This window comes from Callithrix jacchus, chromosome 5, assembly GCF_049354715.1.
Source record: "Callithrix jacchus isolate 240 chromosome 5, calJac240_pri, whole genome shotgun sequence".
Lineage (NCBI taxonomy): Eukaryota > Metazoa > Chordata > Mammalia > Primates > Cebidae > Callithrix > Callithrix jacchus.
The window spans coordinates 45,696,757-45,716,664 of record NC_133506.1 but is presented as its reverse complement, the minus strand read 5'-3'; the positions used below and the strand labels follow the sequence as shown (position 1 = coordinate 45,716,664).

The 19,908-nt window shown below is 48.4% G+C and overlaps 1 long non-coding RNA gene across 1 annotated transcript; it reads right to left on the bottom strand.

Annotated features, from left to right (window-relative positions):
- Positions 1–1,134: 1,134 nt before the first annotated feature.
- LOC118153630 (uncharacterized) lies at positions 1,135–19,854 on the bottom strand. Its single transcript, XR_004742985.3, has 7 exons — positions 19,320–19,854; positions 19,057–19,186; positions 15,283–17,872; positions 4,061–4,629; positions 3,426–3,519; positions 3,135–3,234; positions 1,135–1,579 (listed from the first exon to the last, which is right to left on the bottom strand). It is a non-coding gene; the product is annotated as an uncharacterized LOC118153630 (long non-coding RNA).
- Positions 19,855–19,908: the final 54 nt, after the last annotated feature.

Sequence of the window (19,908 nt, the reverse complement as noted above, 5' to 3'; positions counted from 1 at the left end):
AATTTTAAAAATTAACTGGACATAGTGGTGCTTGCCTGTAGTCTCAGATACTTGGGAGGCTGAGGCAGGAGGATTGCTTGAGCCTGGGAGTTCAAGGCTCCAGTGAGCTATGATTGCACCACTGCACTCCAGCCTGGGCTGCAGAGCAAGACCTTGTCTTTAAAAATAAAAAAAAATTATTTTTAAAGGAAAAAATATGATTTTAACAAATTTTTTCTTGGCCAGGCACAGTGGCTCATGCCTACAATCTCAGCATTCGAGCCCAGGAGTTTGAGACCAGCCTGGGCAACGAATGAGACCACCTTCTCTTCAAATAAAAATAACCAAGTATGGTGGTGTGCACCTGTAATCTTAGCTACTTGGGAGCCTGAGAGGGAAGGATTGTTTGGGCCCAAGAGGTCAAGGTGGCAGTAGGCTATGATGGTGCCACTGCACTTAAGCCTGGACAAACAGGGCAAGATCTGCTCTCAAAAAATAAAAGTAAGGGTGGCGTGGTGGCTCACACCTGTAATCCCAGCATTTTGGGAGGCTTAGGCAGATGGATCACCTGAGGTCAAGACTTCAAAACCAGCATGGCCAAAAAGGTGAAACCCTGTCTCTATTAAAAATATAAAATTTGGCCATGAGCGGTAGCTCACACCTATAATCCCAACACTTTGGGAGGTCAAGGTGGGTGGATCATGAGGTCAGGAGTTCAAGACCAGCCTGGCCAAAATGGCAAAACCCCATCTCTACTAAAAATACAAAAATTAGCTGGGTGTGGTGGCACTCGCCTGTAGTCCCAGCTACTTGGGAGGCTGAGGCAGAAGAATTGCTTGAACCCGGGAGGCAGAGGTTGCAGTGAGCTGAGATCACACCACTGCACTCCAGCCTGAGTGACAAAGTGAGATTTTGTCTCAAAAAAAAAAAAAAAAAAAGAATATAAAATTTAGCCGGGCATGATGATGGGCACCTGTAATCCCAGCTACTCAGGAGGCTGAGGCAAGAGAATCACTTGAACCCGGAGACAGAGGTTGCAGTGAGCTGAAAATATCGACACTGCAAGCCCGCCTGGGTGACAGAGTGAAACTCTGTCTCAAAATTAAAAATGAAACTTTCTAGTAGTCACATTTTAAAAAGAAAAAGTGAGGAAATTCATTTAATAGTACATTTTTATTTAACCCACTTCAACTTGCTATCAATATTCAAAAATATTAGATACTTGACATTCTTTTTGTTATGCTGTCTTTAAAACCCGGTGTGTACATTCCAGCTGGGACCAGCCGCGCTGCAAATGCTCAAAAGCCACGTGTGCTTAGTGGCTACTGGATTGGCAGGTCTAAGCTGAAGGATCTACCGCAAGATGGCGCACTCCTGCGGCTACTGGCGGGAGGCCTCAGCTACTCACTACGTGAACGTCTTCACAGGGCTGCTGAGGGTCCTCGCGACATGGAAGCTGTCTTCCCCCAGAGAGAGAGCAAGGAGAAAGCAAAGTGCCTTTGTGACGTCTTCAGACGCACCATCACTTCTACCACGTTCTGTTCTTTAGAATCAAGTCATAAGCCCAGCCCCTTCACAAGGGGAAATGAATGCGCCTCACCTGTTGAAAGGAAGAACGTCAGGCTGGGTGCCATGATTCATGCCTGTAATCCCAGCACTTTGGGAGGCCGAGGCAGGTGGATCATGAGGTCAAGAGTTCAAGACCAGCCTGGCCAAGATGGTGAAACCCTGTCTCTACTAAAAATACAAAAATTAGCCGGGCATGGTGGTGGGCACCTGTAATCCCAGCTACTCATGAGGCTGAGGCAGAGAATTGCTAGAGCCTGGGAGTTGAAGGTTGCAGTAACCTGAGATCATGCCATCACACTCCAGCCTGGGCAACAGAGCGAGACTCCATCTCAAAAAAAAAAAAAAAAGGAAAGGAAAAACGTCAAAGAATCTGCAGACTTTTTTTTGTTTTGTTTTGTTTTTTGTTTTTTGAGACCAGATCTGGCTCTGTTGCCCAGGCTGGAGTACAGTGGTGCCGTCATGGCTCACTGCAGCTTCGAACTCCTGGGCTCAAGTGATCCTTCCACCTTAGCCTCCTGAGTACCTGGGACTATAGGTGTGCACCACAATGTGTGGCTAATTTTTATATTTTTTGTAGACATGGGATCTCTCTATATTGCTCAATCTGGTCTCAAACCCCTGACCTCAAGCAGTCCTCCTGCCTCAGCCTCCCAAAGTGCTGCAATTACAGTTGTGAGCCACCACACCTGGCCTTTGTGGACATATTTTAAAATCACACTTCCATTAATGTGTGTACTTGTTTATATCAGTATGGACTCAAGGATTCTACTTTATCCCATGATTTATAAATCCATAACTACCAGTATTTATGTTGATGCTCAAATTGACCCAGTTTTGGCCCGTATGGACCCCTTGGGCTGACTCCTGGGTCCTTTCAGTGTGTCCCCAGCATTCTTTTTTTTTTTTTTGGTTTTGTTTTTTGAGACAGAGTCACACTCTGCCACCCAGGCTGGAGTACAGTGGGGTGATCTCAGCTCACTGCAACCTCTGTCTCCCAGGTTCTCAACTACAGACATGCACCACAAGGCCCAGGTAATTTTTTTTTTTTTTTTGAGATGGAGTCTTGCTGTCACCAGGCCAGAGTGTGCAGTGGTGTGTTCTCAGCTCACTGCAACCTCCGACTCCCTGGTTCAAGCGATTCTCCTGCCTTAGCCTCCAGAGTAGCTGGGATTACAGGCATGTGCCACCACGCCCAGCTAATTTTTATATTTTTAGTAGAGATGAGGTTTCACTATGTTGGCCAGGATGGTCTCGATCCCTTGACCTCGTGATCTGCCCGCCTCGGCCTCCCAAAGTGCTGGGATTACAGGCGTGAGCCACCACGCATGGCCAAGGGGTTTTTTTTAATTGTGGTAAAATATTTAACAGAATATTTATCATTGTTGCCATTATTAAGTGTACAATTCAGTGACATTAAATACATTCATGCCAAGCACAGTGGCTCGCACCTGAAATCCCAGCATTTTGGGAGGCCAAGGCACAAGAATTCCTTGAGCCAAGGTGTTCAAGACCAGCCTGCGTAACAGTTATACCCCCATCACTACCAAAAAAATACCAAAAAATCAGCCAGGCATGGTGGCACGCACCTGTAGTCCCAACTACTTGGGAGGCCGAGGTGGATAAGGAATTGCTAGAATCCGGAAGTCGAAGCTGTAGCAAGCTTGGATTGTACCACTGCAGTCCAACCTGGGCAAACACAGTAAGATTTTGTCACCAAAAAAAAAAAATTTTTTTAATCACAATACTCGTCATCCCTCTCCCTATCCAAAACTTTTCCATCATCCCCAGCATAAACTTCATCCTCATTAAACAATTCCCCCCTCTCTCCAGGTAACCTCTGTTCTCCTCTCCATCTCTGAATCTGCCCTCCCACATACCTCTTACAACATTTCCTTCTGTGTGGGGCTTCTTTCACTTAGCACAGTGTTTTCAAGGTCCATCCGCGTTGTGGTCTGCGTCAGAATTTTCTTCCTGGGACAAAACAAGGCCTGTCTGAGTCCAGGGCTGCCCCCGGAACCCCACGTCCACCTGCCCCTCCCCTCCGCAGGCCTCCGTGACAACAGTGGAGCCGAGGCCGAACGGGTTGGGGAGGACGCTCCAAGAAAGACATGGCAGCCGCAGAGAGCCACTGCCACTTCTAAGCCAGAGGGGCTGGTGAGGTTGCAGTAGCCCAGGGCCTGCGCCACTCAGCAAAGCTAGAGGCCTAGGAGCCTGTCAGGGCGCTGGACCATGGAGGAGCCACCACTGGGGCCTCCCGTTGGCCAATAGGAACTCATCGGATGAGAGCCTGGGACCGGCAGCTGCGGGTCCGCTCTGTGATACCCGGAGCAGAGCTGCAGAGGGCGGGAGGCAAAGAGCCCATGCCCCACCCGACTGGCCCTCCCTCCCTGGTCAGCTCCCTACCAGGCAGCCCCCACTGTGGCCCCAGCCCTGGCTTCTGAGACCCAGCAGTCCTGCAGCTTCCTTCTGTCCTGCTGGCCTAGGGTGGAGCCCCTCCAGCTGTGGCCAATACCTTGGCTTTTCTGCATCTGGGCTCATCCATCCTCTGTGGAAGTGATGCTCTGTATCCCGTCCCTTCTGTTGAAATGCCTGGAGTGGTTTCTCTCTTCCAGACTGGACCCCAGTGAGACACCAGCGGTGCTGTCATTTACAGAGTGGCCACAGTGCTACCACGGGAGGTTTGTGGATGGCCGAGTCATGAACCAGGAAGGAGGGCAGAAGTGAAGTGAGATGGGGGCCCAAGGCAGGGCCACTCTGTGGTAAGTGCAGGATCTCAGGGCAGACCCTGAGCTCTGCAGAGACGTTGAGTGGCCACGATCAGACCCCCAGCTCAGCCAGTGGATGAGCTCCATGTGACACTGGGCTGAAGAAACCAGCCTCCACTGAGGGCCTTCTGTGTGCCCACTGTACTCTCATGTCACCCCCATGTCAGCTTTCGGGGCTCACAGTAACAGAGTACTGCAGACTCCGTGGCTTAAACAACAGAGATTGTTGTATCAGTGGGGCTGGTTTCTCCCGCAGCCGCTCTCCACAGCTTGTAGATGGCCGCACCTTCTCTATTTGTGTCCAAATTTCCTCTTCCTGTGAAGACAATAATTATATTGGATTAGGGTCCCTAATGACCTCATTTTTACTTAATTACCTCTTTTTCTTTTTTTTTTTTTTTTTTTTGAGAGGAAGCTTCACTCTGTGGCCCAGGCTGGAGAGCAGCGGCACAATCTCAGTTCACTGCAACCTCCACCTCCTAGGTTCCAGCAATTCTCCTGCCTCAACTTCCCCAGTAGCTGGAATTATAGGTGTGCACCACTATGCCCAACTAATTTTTGTATTTTTCATAGAGATGGGGTTTCACTGTGTTGGCCGGGCTGGTCTCTACTAACCTCAAGTAATCTGCCCACCTCAGCCTCCCAAAGACCTGGGATTACAGGCGTGAGCCACTGTGCCTGGCCACTTAATTACCTCTTTAAAGCCCTTATTTCCAAATACAGTAACATTCTGAGGTACCAGGGGTTAGAATCTCAACATAATGATTAGGAAGGGGTCATCATTCAGCCTGTGACATCCCCCAGTTTCACAAAGTGGGCATTATTGACCCTGTTTTCCAAATGAGGAAACTGAGGCCCAGACAGTGGCTCACCCAAGACCACCCAGAGCTGCATCTCCCCTGGATCAGGGCTTCCCACGTCCCATGCCATGAGCAGCACTGCTGCTCCACCTGCCAGCCCAGGGAACCTTCTGTCACCCTTTGTGACTGCCACAGACCCTGGGAAATGGATTCCAATCCCTCCCTTCCTTTCGCTCCCCCCATGTGTGTAATAAGATGATCATCCACCATTTATTGACCCTTTCCTATGTGTGAGACTCTTCCGCTAGCATTTCACATGCATTCCACATGCACATAGGACACGGCTCGTCTGGGCTCTGCTGAAGCCTCCTCAGAGCTGCCCTCCTGACGTTCTCCACTTGTAACAATGCCTCCACCCACACCAACACACCTCCGGCTTTATTTTCCTTTATAGTGCCCTCAATACCTGAAATTAGGCTGGGCACGGTGGCTCACACCTGTAATCCCAGCACTTTGGGAGGCCGAAGTGGGCAGGAGTTAAAGACTGGCCTGGGCAATGTGGCAAAACCCCATCTCTACTAAAAATATAAAAATTAGTCGGTGTGGTGGTATGTACCTGTAGTCCCAGCCCACTTGGGGGGCGGAAGCAAGAGAATCGCTGGAACCCAGGAGACAAAGGCTGCAGTGAGCTGAGATGGTGCCACTGCACTCCAGCCTGGGCGACAGAGCAAGACTCTGTTTCTAAACAAATAAATAACTGTAATACCCAAAATTGGCCGGGCGCATTGGCACACGCGTTATCCCAGCACTTTGGGAGGCTGAGGCAGGCAGATCACAAGGTCAGGATATCGAGATCATCCTGGCCAATATGGTGAAAACCCATTTCTATTAAAAATACAAAAAATAGCTGGAGGCGGTGGCTCAAGCCTGTAATCCCAGCACTTTGGGAGGCCGAGGCGGGTGGATCACGAGGTCAAGAGATCGAGACCACCCTGGTCAACATGGTGAAACCCCGTCTCTACTAAAAATACAAAAAATTAGCTGGGCATGGTGGCGCGTGCCTGTAGTCCCAGCTACTCGGGAGGCTGAGGCAGGAGAATTGCCTGAACCCAGGAGGCGAAGGTTGCGGTGAGCCGAGATGGCGCCACTGCACTCCAGCCTGGGTAACAAGAGCGAAACTCCGTCTCAAAAAAAAAAAAATAGCTGGGTGTGGTGGCGTGCGCCTGTGTTCCCTACTATTCAGGAGACTGAGGCAGGAGAATTGCTTAAACCCGGGAGGCGCAGGTTGCAGTGAGCCAAGATCATGCCACTACACTCCAGCCTAGCAATACAGTCAGACTCTGTCTCTCAAATGATAATACTAATAACACCTGAAATTATCTCATGTGCATACTTATTGGTTATTGTGTTCTCCACACTAGACTGTAAACTCTAGGAGGGCAGGGCCCAGGCCTCATCCCCTGCTGTATCCTTGGCACCTAGGTCACTGACATCTTAGGTGCACAATGTTGTTTCAATAAGTGATTAAATGAATTCTTTCACCCAGCCCTCACCAATCATCTGTAACACGGGCCTTAGGATCTTTTTTTCTTTTTTTTTTTTTTTTGAGATGGAGTTTCGCTCTTCATGCCCAGGCTAGCGTGCAATGGTGCGCTCTCAGCTCACCACAACCTCCACCTCCCGGATTCAAACAATTCTTCTGCCTCAGCCTCCCAAGTAGCTGGGATTACAGGTATGTGCCACCACACCTGGCTAATTTTGTATTTTTAGTGGAGACGGTTTCTCCATGTTGGTCAGGCTGGTCTTGAACTCCTGACCTAATGTGATCTCCCCACCTTGGCCTCCCAACGTGCTGGGATTATAGGCATGAGCCACAGCACCTAGCCGGGATCCTTATTTTATAGAAGAAGAAAGGCCCAGAGAAAGTCCCAAATCCACCCAGGCTCACCCAGCTAGTAAATAGTGAAGCTGGAATTCGAACCCAAGTCTATGCTTGAGGCTACCACACCCAGGCCACCTCCTTGCCTTGACCTTCCTTCCAAATCTGTGCTTTCCCAAACCCTCACACAATTGCCCTGAACCTCTCTTATTCTAGAAATTCACCTGGAAGTAATTCCCATGGAAGGCCAAGGTGGGCAAATCACTTGAGCCCAAGAGTTTGAGACAAGCCTGGTATAGTGAAACCTTGTCTCTACAAAAGATACAGAAAAATAATCAGCCAGGCATGGTGGCACATGCCTGTAATCCCAGCACTTTTGGAGACCAAGGTGGGCAGATTACTTGAGTCCTGGAGTTTGAGACCAGTCTGGGCAACATGGTGAAACCTCATCTCTAGAAAAAAAAACTAACCAGGTGTGGTGGCAGGTGCCTATAGTCCCAGCTACTTGGGAGACTGGGTGGGAGGAACACTTGAACCCAGGAGGCGGATGTTGCAGTGAGCTGAGATTGCATCATTACACTCCATAAAAAATACCAAAGTGTGTGTGTGTGTGTGTGTGAGAGAGAGAGAGAGAGAGAGGCGGATGTTGCAGTGAGCTGAGATTGCACCATTACACTCCAGCCTGGGTGACAAAGTGACTCTGTTGACTTCTAGTCCACGTAATACTGGTAGTTCTAACCAGAGCAATTAGGAATGAAAAAGAAATCAAAAATATTCAAATTGAAAGGAAGAAGTAAAATAATCTCTGCTCTCCAATAATATGATTTTTCTTTTTTTTTTTTTGAGATGGAGACTTACTCTGTTGCCCAGGCTGGAGTGCAGTGGTGCAATCTCGGCTCACCACAACCCTCTATATCCCAGGTTCAAGTGATTCTCCTGCTTCAGCCTCTTGAGTAGCTGGGATTACAGGTGCGCACCACCACACCTGGCTCATTTTTGTATTTTTAGTAGAGACGGGGTTTCATCATGTTGGTCATGCTGGTCTCAAACTGCTGACCTCATGATCTGCCCGCCTCAGCCTCCCAAAGTGCTGGGATTACAGGCATGAGCCACCATGCCCGGCCAATGATATGATCTTATATGTAGAAACCCTAAAGATTTCACAAACTAAGAACTGTTAGGATTAATAAATGAATTCAGCAAAATAGCAAGATCAACGTCAGCACACAAAAATCAGTTACATTTCTCTCAACTAACACTGAGTGATTTGTTTTCTTTTCTTTTCTTTTTTTTTGAGACGGAGTTTCACTCTTGTTACCCAGGCTGGAGTGCAATGGCGCGATCTCGGCTCACCGCAACCTCCGCCTCCTGGGTTCAGGCAATTCTCCTGCCTCAGCCTCCTGAGTAGCTGGGATTACAGGCATGTGCCACCATGCCCAGCTAATTTTTTGTATCTTTAGTAGAGACAGGGTTTCACCATTTTGACCAGGATGGTCTCGATCTCATGACCTCGTGATCCACCCGCCTCGGCCTCCCAAAGTGCTGGGATTACAGGCTTGAGCCACCGCGCCCAGCCAACAGTGAGTGATTTGAAACAAAACTTATAAAAACAATTTCATTTACAATAGCATCAGAAAGAAGAAAATCCTTAGGAATTACTCCAAAAAGTGAAAAACTTGTACAATGAGAACTGCAAAGCAGGCCAGCCTCCGTGGCTCGTGCCTCTAATCCCAGTACTTTGGTAGGCCAAGGCGGGCAGATCACCTGAGGTCAGGAGTTCAAGACCAGCCTGGCCAACAAAGTGAAACCTTGCCTCTACTAAAAATACAAAAAATTAGCCAGGTGTGGCAGCACACACCTGCAGTCCCAGCTACTCAGGAGGCTGAGGCAGGAGAATGGCTTGAACCTGGGAGGTGGAGGTTGCAGTGAACAGAGATAGTGCTGCTGCCCTCCAGCCTGGGTGACAGAGGGAAACTCCATCTCCAGATAATAATAATAATAATAACAACAACAACAACAACAAGTTTTGGTGAGGATGTAGAGAAATTGGAACCCTTGTGTGCTGTTGGAGTATAAAATGGAATAGCCAGGCCGGGCGCAGTGGCTCATGCCTGTAATTCCAGCATTTTGGGAGGCCGAGATAGGTGGATCACTTGAGGTCAAGAGCTCAAAACCAGCCTGACCAACATGATGAAACCCTGTCTCTACTGAAAATACAAAAATTAGCCAGGCATGGTAGCACACACCTGTAATCCCAGCTATTCAGGTGGCTGAGGCAGGAGAATGGCTTGAACCTGGGTGGTGGAGGTTGCAGTGAGCTAAGATCGCACCACTGCACTCCAGCCCGGGTGACAGCAAGTCTCAAAAATAAATAAATTAATTAAATTTAAAAATGGAACAGCCAGTGTGGAAAACAGCATGGTGGTTCCTCAAAAAATTAAACATAGAAATTACCATGTGATCCAACAGTTCCACTTCTGGGTATATACCCAAAAGAACTGAAAGCAAGATCTTGAAGGAATCTTTGTACAGCCATGTTCATTAGCACATTAGCAACGGTATTTATGAGAGCTAGAAACGGGAAGCAACCCAAGTGTCCATCATCATCGCATGAACAAACAAGCAAAATGTGGTCCTCCGGCCTTAAAAAGGAAGGAAGTTCTGACTCATGCTGTAATGTCCATGAAACTTGAGGATTTTATGCTAAGTGAATAGGTCAGTCACAAGAAGACAGATGCTACACAATTCTCTTTTAGAGGATACCTGAATGGTCAAGTTAGTAGGTACAGAAAGTAAAATGGTTGTCAGGGCACGGGGCCTTGTGCCTGTAATCCCAGTACTTTAGAAGGCTAAAGCAGACAGATCACTTGAGCTCAGGAGTTTTTTGTTTTCTGTTTTTGAGATGAAGTCTCTCTATCACGCAGGCTGGAGTGCAGCGGTGCAATCTTGGCTCACTGAAACCTCCACCTCCCAGGTTCAACCCATTCTCCTGCCTCAGCCTCCCAAGTAGCTGGGATTACAGGTGTGTGCCACCACACTCGGACAATTTTTGTAGTTTTAGTAGAGACAGGGTTTCACCATGTTGGCTAGGCTGGTATCGAACTCCTAAGCTCAGGTGATCCACCCTTGGATCAAAGGCCTTTGAGAGGCCTTGGCCTCTCAAAGTGTTGGGATTACAGGTGTGAGTCATCTTCTCAGGAATTTGAGAACAGCCTGGCAACACAGCAAGACCTTGTCTCTACAAAAAAAAAAAAAAAAAAAAATGGCGGTCAGGGCTGCACTGAGCCATGGCTGTGCCACTGCACTCCAGCCTGGGTGACAGAGCGAGACCCTATGCCCCCCACAAAAAAAAAGAAAAAGAAAAGTAGTATGGTGGTCGTCAGGGGCTGGGGGAAGGGAATGATGAGTTACTGTTTAATGGAGACAAAGTGTTAGTTTTTCTAGACGAAAAGGGTTCTGGAGATAGATGGTGGGGATGGTTGAACACTGTGAATATATTTTATACCACTGAAGTGTACACTTAAAAATGGCGAAGATGGTAAGTTTTGTGTTGCGTATTTTCCCAAGTTTTTTTTTTTTTTTTTTTTCTTAAAAGCCAGTCAAATTTAGCAGTGGGGGGTTGTATACCAACTTTAGTGACACTAATGTTAATAAGTTCTGATAACCCACTACCATCGGACCAGCCTTCCCAAGTTTAAAAAAAAAAGAAAAAGAAAAAAGGTGGGTACAGTAGCTCACACTTGTAATCCCAGAACTTTGGGAGGCCAAGGCAGGTGGATCACTTGAGGTCAGGAGTTTGAGACCAGCCTGGTCAACATGGTAAAACTCTGTCTCTACTAAAAATACAAAAAAATTAGCCAGGAGTGGTGGTGTGTGCCTATAGTCCCAGCTACTAAAGAGGCTTAGGTGAGAGAATTGCTTGAACCTGTGAGGCGGAGGTTGCGGCGAGATTGTGCGGAGATTGTGCCACTGCACCACTCCAGCCTGGGGGAGAGAGTGAGATTCTGTCCCCCCCCCTTCCAAAAAGAAAGAAATGGCAGCTGCTTTTAAAATGAGTTGACCCTGAGCCAGGCTTCTAGGAGCTAGAGGTGACTCAGCAGAGGCCACACCCTCGATTCGAAAAGGGAGACATTCCAGGACAGCCTCCTGCTGACGTACCTTGGCACAAAATCACAAAGAGCAAATCACACGTGAGTCAGAAGCAGTTATGTCCCTAAGTCATAAAGCAGCAGCTGGGCCCAAGATTCCTGGCAGCCTTCCAATCCCACTTCTCCTGCCCTATTTACCTAGGAGCAAAAGAAGCGGAGGGAAGCGACATAGCATAGCCTGACTCGGTTCTTTATCTGTCTCCTCCCAATGAGCATGCAGGTCTGTTCTGGTTTCCAGTGATCCTAAACATGCTTGGCTGGACCTCCCTGTGCCTACAGAGATGGGATTTTGCAACACAGGTGGGAAGAAATGGAATTGCTAGGGTGAATTGTAGATCCAGGGGAGCTCCACTGCAACAAAAAAAAAGGCCTGTCTCTTGGCTGGGGGCAGTGGCTCAAGCCTGTAATCCCAGCACTTTGGGAGGCCGAGGCGGGTGGATCACGAGGTCAAGAGATCGAGACCATCCTGGTCAACATGGTGAAACCCCGTCTCTACTAAAAATACAAAAAATTAGCTGAGCCTGGTGGCATGTGCCTGTAATCCGAGCTCCTCGGGAGGCTGAGGCAGGAGAATTGCCTGAACCCAGAAGGCAGAGATCGCGCCATTGCACTCCAGCCTGGGTAACAAAAGCAAAACTCCGTCTCAAAAAAAAAAAAAAAAGGACTGTCTCTTTTAATTTACTTATAGGTCAGGATTTCTAACCTTGACCCCATTGGCATCCTGGACTGGGTCATTATTTGTTGTGGGGGGAGGCAGGGGGAGACCATCCTCTGCAATGTAGGATGTTTACCAGCATCCATGGCTTCTACCCACTAGATGGCAGTAAATCACCACCGCCAGTTGTGACCACCAAAAATTTCTTCAGACATTGCCAAATACCCCTGGGAGTCAAAATCGCCCCCAACTGAGAATCACTGCTGTAACTGTATAGAGTTGATGAGTAGGATTTCTAACCACAGATTCTTTAAGCAGATTTTATGTGTTATTGAGTTTCTTCTCTTTGGGCAGAAGAGTATTTTGCCTCCTTAAAAGTGGTGCAATGACATTGGTAGTCACTAGTTTAAGAATAAGAGATGTCCTTTGCAAGCAGACTCAGAGGGAAAAAAAGTCTTAGGTCCTAATTGGGATAACGAGATTTGAATCTGGACCACAGAAATTAAATTATAGGCCAGGCGTGGTGGCTCATGCCTATAATCCTAGCACTTTAGGAGACTGAGGCAAGTGGATCACCTGAGGTCGGGAGTTCTAGACCAGCCTGTAATCCCAGCACTTTGAGTGGCTGAGGTGGGCAGATCACCTGAGGTCTGGAGTTCGAGACTAGCCTGACCAACATGGAGAAACCCGGTCTCTACTAAAAATACAAAATTAGCTGGGCCTGGTGACACATGCCTGTAATCCCAGCTACTCGGGAGGCTGAGGCAGGAGAATCACTTGAACCTGGGAGGTGGAGATTTCCATAAGCCAAGATTGTACCATTGCACTCCAGCCTGGCAACAAGAGCGAAACTCCGTCTCAGAAAACTAACAAAAAAAGAAATTAAATTATAACATTGTATCAATATGAAATTTTCTGATTTTAAAAACTGTACAGAGTTCCCGTAGGAGAATGTCCTTGTTCTTAAGAATTACACACTGAAAAATTTAGGGTAAAAAGGCATTATGTCTGAAACTGACTCAAATGGTTCTGAAAAATGGCACACACAGAGAGAAAGAAGGATAAACAACATGTAGCAAAATGTTGACAATTAGGGCATCTGTGTGAAAGGGATGCGAGTTTATTGTACTATTCTTACAACTTTTCTGTACATTTGAAAAAACTTGAATTATTATTATTATTATTTGAGACAGTCTTGCTCTGTCACCCAGGCTGGAGTGCAGTGGTGTAATCTCAGCTCACTGCAGCCTCTGCTCCTGGGTTCCATCAGTTCTCCTGCCTCAGCCTCCCAAGTAGCTGGGCTTACAGGCTCATGCCACCGTGCCCAGCTAATTTTTGTATTTTTAGTAGAGACGGGGTTTCACCATGTTGGCCAGCTGGTCTCGAATTCCTGACCTCAGGTGATTCACTCGCCTTGGCCTCCCAAAGTGCTGGGATTACAGGCATAAGCCACCATGCCCAGCCAAATTATTATTTTTTAAAAGGCTTTTTTATTTTTTTAAAGAAATTCACCTATATTTTATTCTAGTTTTGAAAGCATAGTTTTAATCTGTCATTCCCACCTGCTCCCAGAAAAAGGAAGAAAATCATTGTATGATTGTTTCCAGGATCTGGGCATAATTAGGGCACAGTCCCAAGAGGCTTCCAGAAAAGGGTTCTCAGGGTAAGTGTGGCAGTCAGGAAGATCCCTTGCGTCTGTTTGTTAAATGCCTGGAAAGAAATTCCACCAAACATTAACAGTGGGCAGTGATGGTCCTGTTGTCTATTGTCTGCCCTGTAACCATGCTTTCCCTGCACTTGACCCTCCCCAGTTTTGTTCAAACGTCCACCCCTTCCCCAGGCAGCTCAGGTGCCTCAGGGAAGTGACCCCGTCCTCCGCCCCACCTTCTAGGGCCAGATGAGTCAAAAGGTAATCTTATCCCTGTGCTAATGAGTACAAATGAAGTCTGTGGGCCAATAGCGAGCAAAGAGCAGTTTCCCGGAAGAAGCCCTGGGCTGGCATTTGACTTGCTTTGAGATAGAGCAAATGGGAGAATGTGACTTTACAGGACATCTGGGCCTAGGGCTCCTGCATGCTGCGCTGAAAACACCATGTACAGAAGCCAGTCTAATTTTCTGGATGATAAGAGCCCAGATGCTGCACCGAGATGCCCCAGCCAACAATCGGCTGCTATCTGAATCCCATCTGAACCCCGTGTCACCATGAATGAGGCCACCTTGGCCCGGCCAGCACAGCTGAAAGCCAGAAGCAGCTGCATGCTAGAGCCCAGGTGAAGCCCACAGAGGAACCACCAGCCAACGCACAGACTCACCAGAAGTAACAACTCTGTTTTTAAGCAACTAGGATTAAGAAACAATTTTAAAATGAGTCAGGACCTGAGCCAGGCATCCAGAGGATGCCTAGGGATGAATGTGAAGGTTCAGTAAGGTTATAACCTGGCCTGGCATGCAGTAAGTGCTCAATAAATGCTCACCATTGTTATTGATCATGCATATCTGCTCTCGTCCCCTATGCCATTCACTATGAGGGCTCATCATGACAGGCAATAAACTAGTAATTTACTAGGGAAATAACTGGGGAACTCGCAGGAACACCAGGACAGCTAGAGAGCCTAGGAAAGCAGTTGAGACACTGGAGGCCAAAAAGAAGGACTCGTGTCTGCCATGTGCGTGTCAGAGGCTTCTGAGTATCAGCTATTAGTAATACTGGTTTTTGTTCTTATTGTTAATAGAACCTCAGCTTTTTAGTTTGTCTCCACGGAGGATAACTACATTCTCCAGCCTCCTGCATAGCAGAGAGTGCCATATGACCAAGACCAAGTTCTAACCAGTGGGATCAAAGCAGGGAAGTGTTGTCTTCTTTGCCCCTTCCTGATGACTGGAATATGCCAGGCACTCTTCTGACAACTATATAACTATATATGTATTAATTTGTTTATCTTCGTAACAATCTATGAAGCAGGCACTCTGCTAGAATCCCCCCCCTTTTTTTTGGAGACAGTCTTGCTCTGTCGCTCAGGCTGGAGTATAGTGGTGCAATCTTGGCTTGCTGCAACCTCCTTCTCCAGGGTTCAAGAGATTCTTCTGCCTCAGCCTCCTGAGTAGCTGGGATTACAGTTGGGTGCCATCATGCCTGGCTAATTTTTGTGTTTTTAGAAGGGATGGGGTTTCAATATGCTAGCCAGGCTTGTCTTGACCCCATGATCTGCCCACCTCAGCCTCCCAAGGAGCTGGGATTACAGGCGTGAGCCACTGTGCCCGTCAGGATCCCTATTTTTACAGGAGGAAACTGACATCCTGAGAGAATAAATAATTTGCCCATGGTCACACAGCACACAAGTGTTGTAGCTGAGACTTAACCTCAGTCTGTGACTGGAAAGGTATAGGTCTGCTTTCAGGTGAAGCTTGATCCAACCGTTCAAAGGTCTTAGCAAGGACCTGGTTTCTCTTGGTATCTCCTTTTTGCTTCCTCTAACGTTGAACTCACCCTGAGGATCATGTCCTCATGGCTGCCAGCAGATTCTGATGAGACTTGCTTCCTTATTCACATCCCAATTTCATACCAGGATCCTGAAGTCCACTATGATTGGATCATCTGAAGTCACATCCTCATCTCTGAACCAATCTTTGCATTCCGGGGGACTGGACAATGTTGCTAGGCTTGTGCTAAATTCAGGGGCTGAGAATGGGCAGCAAGAGAGAGTCCTCCAAAAATTCAGGGTAGTATTTCTATGAAGGAGGGGGAATGGATGTGGGCAGCCAGAAACAGATATCCACATGCCTGTAACTTACAGGTACAACCAAATGTTTCAAAATGAACATTGTGGGGAAAAGAGGAAGTTTGGTTTGGGGACAGCTGTGCCATAGCCCAGACATGCAACATCTGGTTCTGGTCAGCCCCTCCGGGACACACTCCACCCCAGGGAAGGAAGCCTTCCTGTACACACCTTCCGAAACAGGGCCAGAGCACTGCCCGGGGCACTTCCTGCTGGGTAGGAGGCCCTGCTGGGGGTGAGGAGTTGTGCTCAGTGACCAGCTCAGGTTGCAGGTGGCTCTCCTGGGCACACACAGCCTCTCAGGAGCCCCCAACATCCTCCCCACATGGCCATCCCTGCTGCCTCTGAGGCTCTTCTCACAGCCTGGTATACTCTCTGAGGCCCCCTGGTCCTACTACCAGGCTATGGCCTGGGTTTTTTTAAATTTCCGTGGGCTCCTAGCCCACTACTTAGCAGCCCACATATTCAGTCTGATTAAAATGCATCTGCAACAGAGGATTTTTTTTTTTTTTTTTGAAACAGAGTCTCCCTCTGTCACCAGGCTGGAGTGCAGTGGTGCGATCTTGGCTCACTGCAACCTCTGCCTCCCAGGTTCAAGTGATCCTCCTGCCTCAGCCTCCCGAGTAGCTGGGACTACAGGTGCCCACCACAACACCCGGCTAATTTTTGTATTTTTGGTAGAGATGGGGTTTCACCACGTTGGCCAGGATGGTCTCAATCTCTTGACCTTGTGATCTGCCTGCCTCAGCCTCCCCAAGTGCTGGGATTATAGACCTGAGCCACCGCACCCGGCTGCAACAGAGGATTTTTAGGGCAGTGAAACTACTCTGTCTGATAGCTACAACGGTGGATCCATGTCATTGCACGGTTCCCCAAGCCTGCAGAATATACACCAAGACTGAACCCTAATGCAAATTATGAACTTTCAGTGATAATGGAGTGTCAGTGTAGGTTTGTCAGTTAACAAATGTACCACTCGGAGGCCAGGCGCAGTGTCTCACACCTGTAATCCCAGCACTTTGGGAAGCTGGGGAGGTTCACTTGAGCCCAGGAGTTCAAGACCAGCCTGGGCAACATAGTGAGACCCCATCTCTACAAAAAATAAATTAACCAGGCATGGTGCTGTGTCCCTGTAATCTGAGCTACTTGGGAGTAGCTCTCTCTATTTGTCTTTCTGGCTGAAATACAGTGGCATAATCATGACTCACTGTAGTGACTCACTTAGGCTCAAGTGATCCTCCTGCCTCAGTGACACTGCAGCCTAGGCAACCAGAGCAAAACTTCATCTCAAAAAAAAAAAAAAAGAGTTATAAGACATCCAATAGAATGAGAGAAAATATGTTATAAATTCTATATCTGATAAAGGATTAATATCCATAATATATGAACTCTTACAATTCAAGAAAAATACCAATAACTGAATTTGAAAAAGGGCAAGGGATTTGTTTGTTTGGGGAACAAACAAACAGGGGCTGAGGAAAGAGGGAAGTAGGGAGTAATTGATCATGAACATGGGATTTCTTTTGGGGGTACTGAAAATGTTCTGGAGCTAGATAGTCATGATGATCACACAACTTTGTGGATATACTAAAAACCAGAGAATTTGCTTTAATAGGGTTTACTTTAAAAGGTATGAAATTTTTATCTCATAAAACAAAGGACATAGGCTGCGCACAGTGGCTCATGACTATAATCCCAGCACCCTGGGAGGCCGAGGTGGGCGGATCACAAGGTCAAGTGATCAAGACCATCCTGGACAACATGTCAAAACCCCGTCTCTACTAAAAATACAAAAATTAGCTGGGCATGGTGGTGTTCCTGTAGTCCCAGCTACTTGGGAGGCTGAGGCAGGAGGATGGCTTGAACCCAGGAGGCAGAGGTTGCAGTGAGTCAAGATCATGCCACTGCACTCCAGCATGGTGACAGAGCAAGACTCCATCTCAAAAAAAAAAAACTAAGTCAGATCATGTCATTCCTCTACTCAAATCCCCACAAGGAAAGGACTGCCCAGCTGATTTCAAGTTAGCGGCTCTCCCATGTTTTTTAGGTCTTGGATCCAATGTCATTTTCTTGAACAGGACTTCCCTAACCTCCACCCCCACCTCCCAAAACAGCAAGGATTCTGTCATGTTCATGTTCCCTGCTGTTTTCCTGGGTCAGATTGGTGTTTAATACACGTGTTCAGTGAATAAATGAAGGAATGAGTTATCTCAGGCAGTCTGTCCATCAGCCATCTGGTGCTGGCCACTGAGAGGGTCTCCGGATACCAGCAGTAACCAGCCACCCTATCCCGTTTGGAGGCTGTGAGACACAAGCAGAGAGTTTTAGAAGGTGTTTACCTGAAATCTGACATCCAGCGCCCACCAAAGCCACCACCCCCCCCTGCCTTAAGCTCCTGGGTTAAAAACTCCCAACTGTTGAATTAACTGAGCTGTTAATAAATGATGCAAGATAGCCAGGCTCAGTGGCTCATGCCTATAATCCCAGCACTTTGGGAGGCTGAGACGGGAGGATCACCTGAGATCAGGAGTGTAAAACCAGCCTGGCCAACATGGTGAAACTCTGTGTCTACTAAAAATACAAAAATTAGCCGCGTGCAGTTGTGGGCGCCCGTAATCCCAGCTACTCTGGAGGCCGAGGCCAAGAATTGCTTGAACCTGGGAGGCGGACATTGCAGTGAATCAAGATCGCACCATGGCACTCCAGTCTGGGCAACACAGCAAGACTCCATCTCAATAATAATAACAAATAAATAAATCATGCAAGACCAGACAGCTTCACCATAATTCACCAGGACGGGGGCTGCAACCTGTACCTGCCACTGGAAAGTGGCTTTTCCTTCCTGGGAGGAAGTGTGGGAAAGAAACGGAGGGAGCATAGCATAAGAAACGCAGGCCCTGATTGGCTGTGGCTGTCCAGGGGGAGAATCTGGATTCTGGAAGGGGATTTTACCTCCCCTCTCTGCTCCTCACAGCACCTCTCAGGACCTTCCACAGCCTCTAGGGTGGCTCCTATATGATCACACTGTATGGATTTTTCTTTTTCTTTTTTCTTTCTTTTTTTTTTTTTTTTTTTTTTGACAGTTTTGCTCTCGTCGCCCAGGCTGGAGTGCAATGGTGCAATCTCAGCTCACCGTAACCTTCACCTCCCGGGTTCAAACGATTCTCCTGCCTCAGTCTCCCGAGTAGCTGGGATTACAGCATGCGCTGCGACACCCGGTTAATTTTTGTATTTTTAGTAGAGACAGGGTTTCACCATGTTGGCCAGGCTGATCATAACCTCAGGTGATCCGCCAGCCTCGGCCTCCCAAAGTGCTGGGATTACAGGTTTGAGCCACCGCGCCGGGCCTGTATGGAATTTCTATGCGCAATTATTGTGTACTTTGTTGTCGGTTAGACCTGGGGTAAAAATCCCTGCTGCTGTCATTTATCTGCTGAAGTATGGAAGACATCTGGCTGAGCCTTCATCATTCAACAAGCACTTACTGAGCTCCACCATGTCCCAGTCCCGATCCTGGCACAGGGCTCAGCTGTCGGCAAAGCTGTTCTCTGCTCTCAGGAGCTTGCTCTCTGATGTGAGAGACAGGGACTGCAAGCTCATTGCCCACCACAAGCGCTGTGAAGAGAAAACAGGGTGATGTCACAGTGACTGGAGGAGGGGGCACCTTTGAGCAGTGTGGTGATGGGGGTGCTCTCTGAGCAGGCAATACCATTGATGTTTAAGGGTCAAAAAACTGTTGCTCGTCTACCTCTTGGACAGATATTAAGCGCTCAGCACATCTCATAGTGACCCCAGCTGTCATTTTCACTAGTGTACCGTCCTCTTCGTCGGGAGAACGTGAACTGGGTGGAAATGCGGGGCAGGCTCGAGGTTTCTTTGGGCGCACAGCACAGAGATGGCACACAGTCGATGAACACACACCGAAACCTCTGCACACAGTAGGGCTTGATAAACCAGCCCACGGTCCACCGGCCCTCCCTAGAGAGCGACGTACAAAGCGCGGGCCAAACACTCCCTGGCCTCGGCCCCCGCCCTGGGCCGGCGCCCTTCCCTCGCGTTCCTTGTACACAGTGGGCGCTTAACGCTGAGGGCTCAAGAAATGCCCATTTCTGGGCCCAGCTTCGGCCCATTGCATGGGCCCGTGAACCGAGGCCGAGGTGGGCGGCAACACGCTGCGAGCTCCCGGCGGGGGGCGCTGGACCCGGTAGCCCGGCCGGGGCGGAGTGGGACAGGCGGGCACACGCCTCGGCCCCACGCTCCCGCGCCCAGCTGCATCCAGCTGCAGCCCAGCCCCCGGCTCGCCGCGGTTGGTTGCGGCTCAGCGGCATCCGATTGGC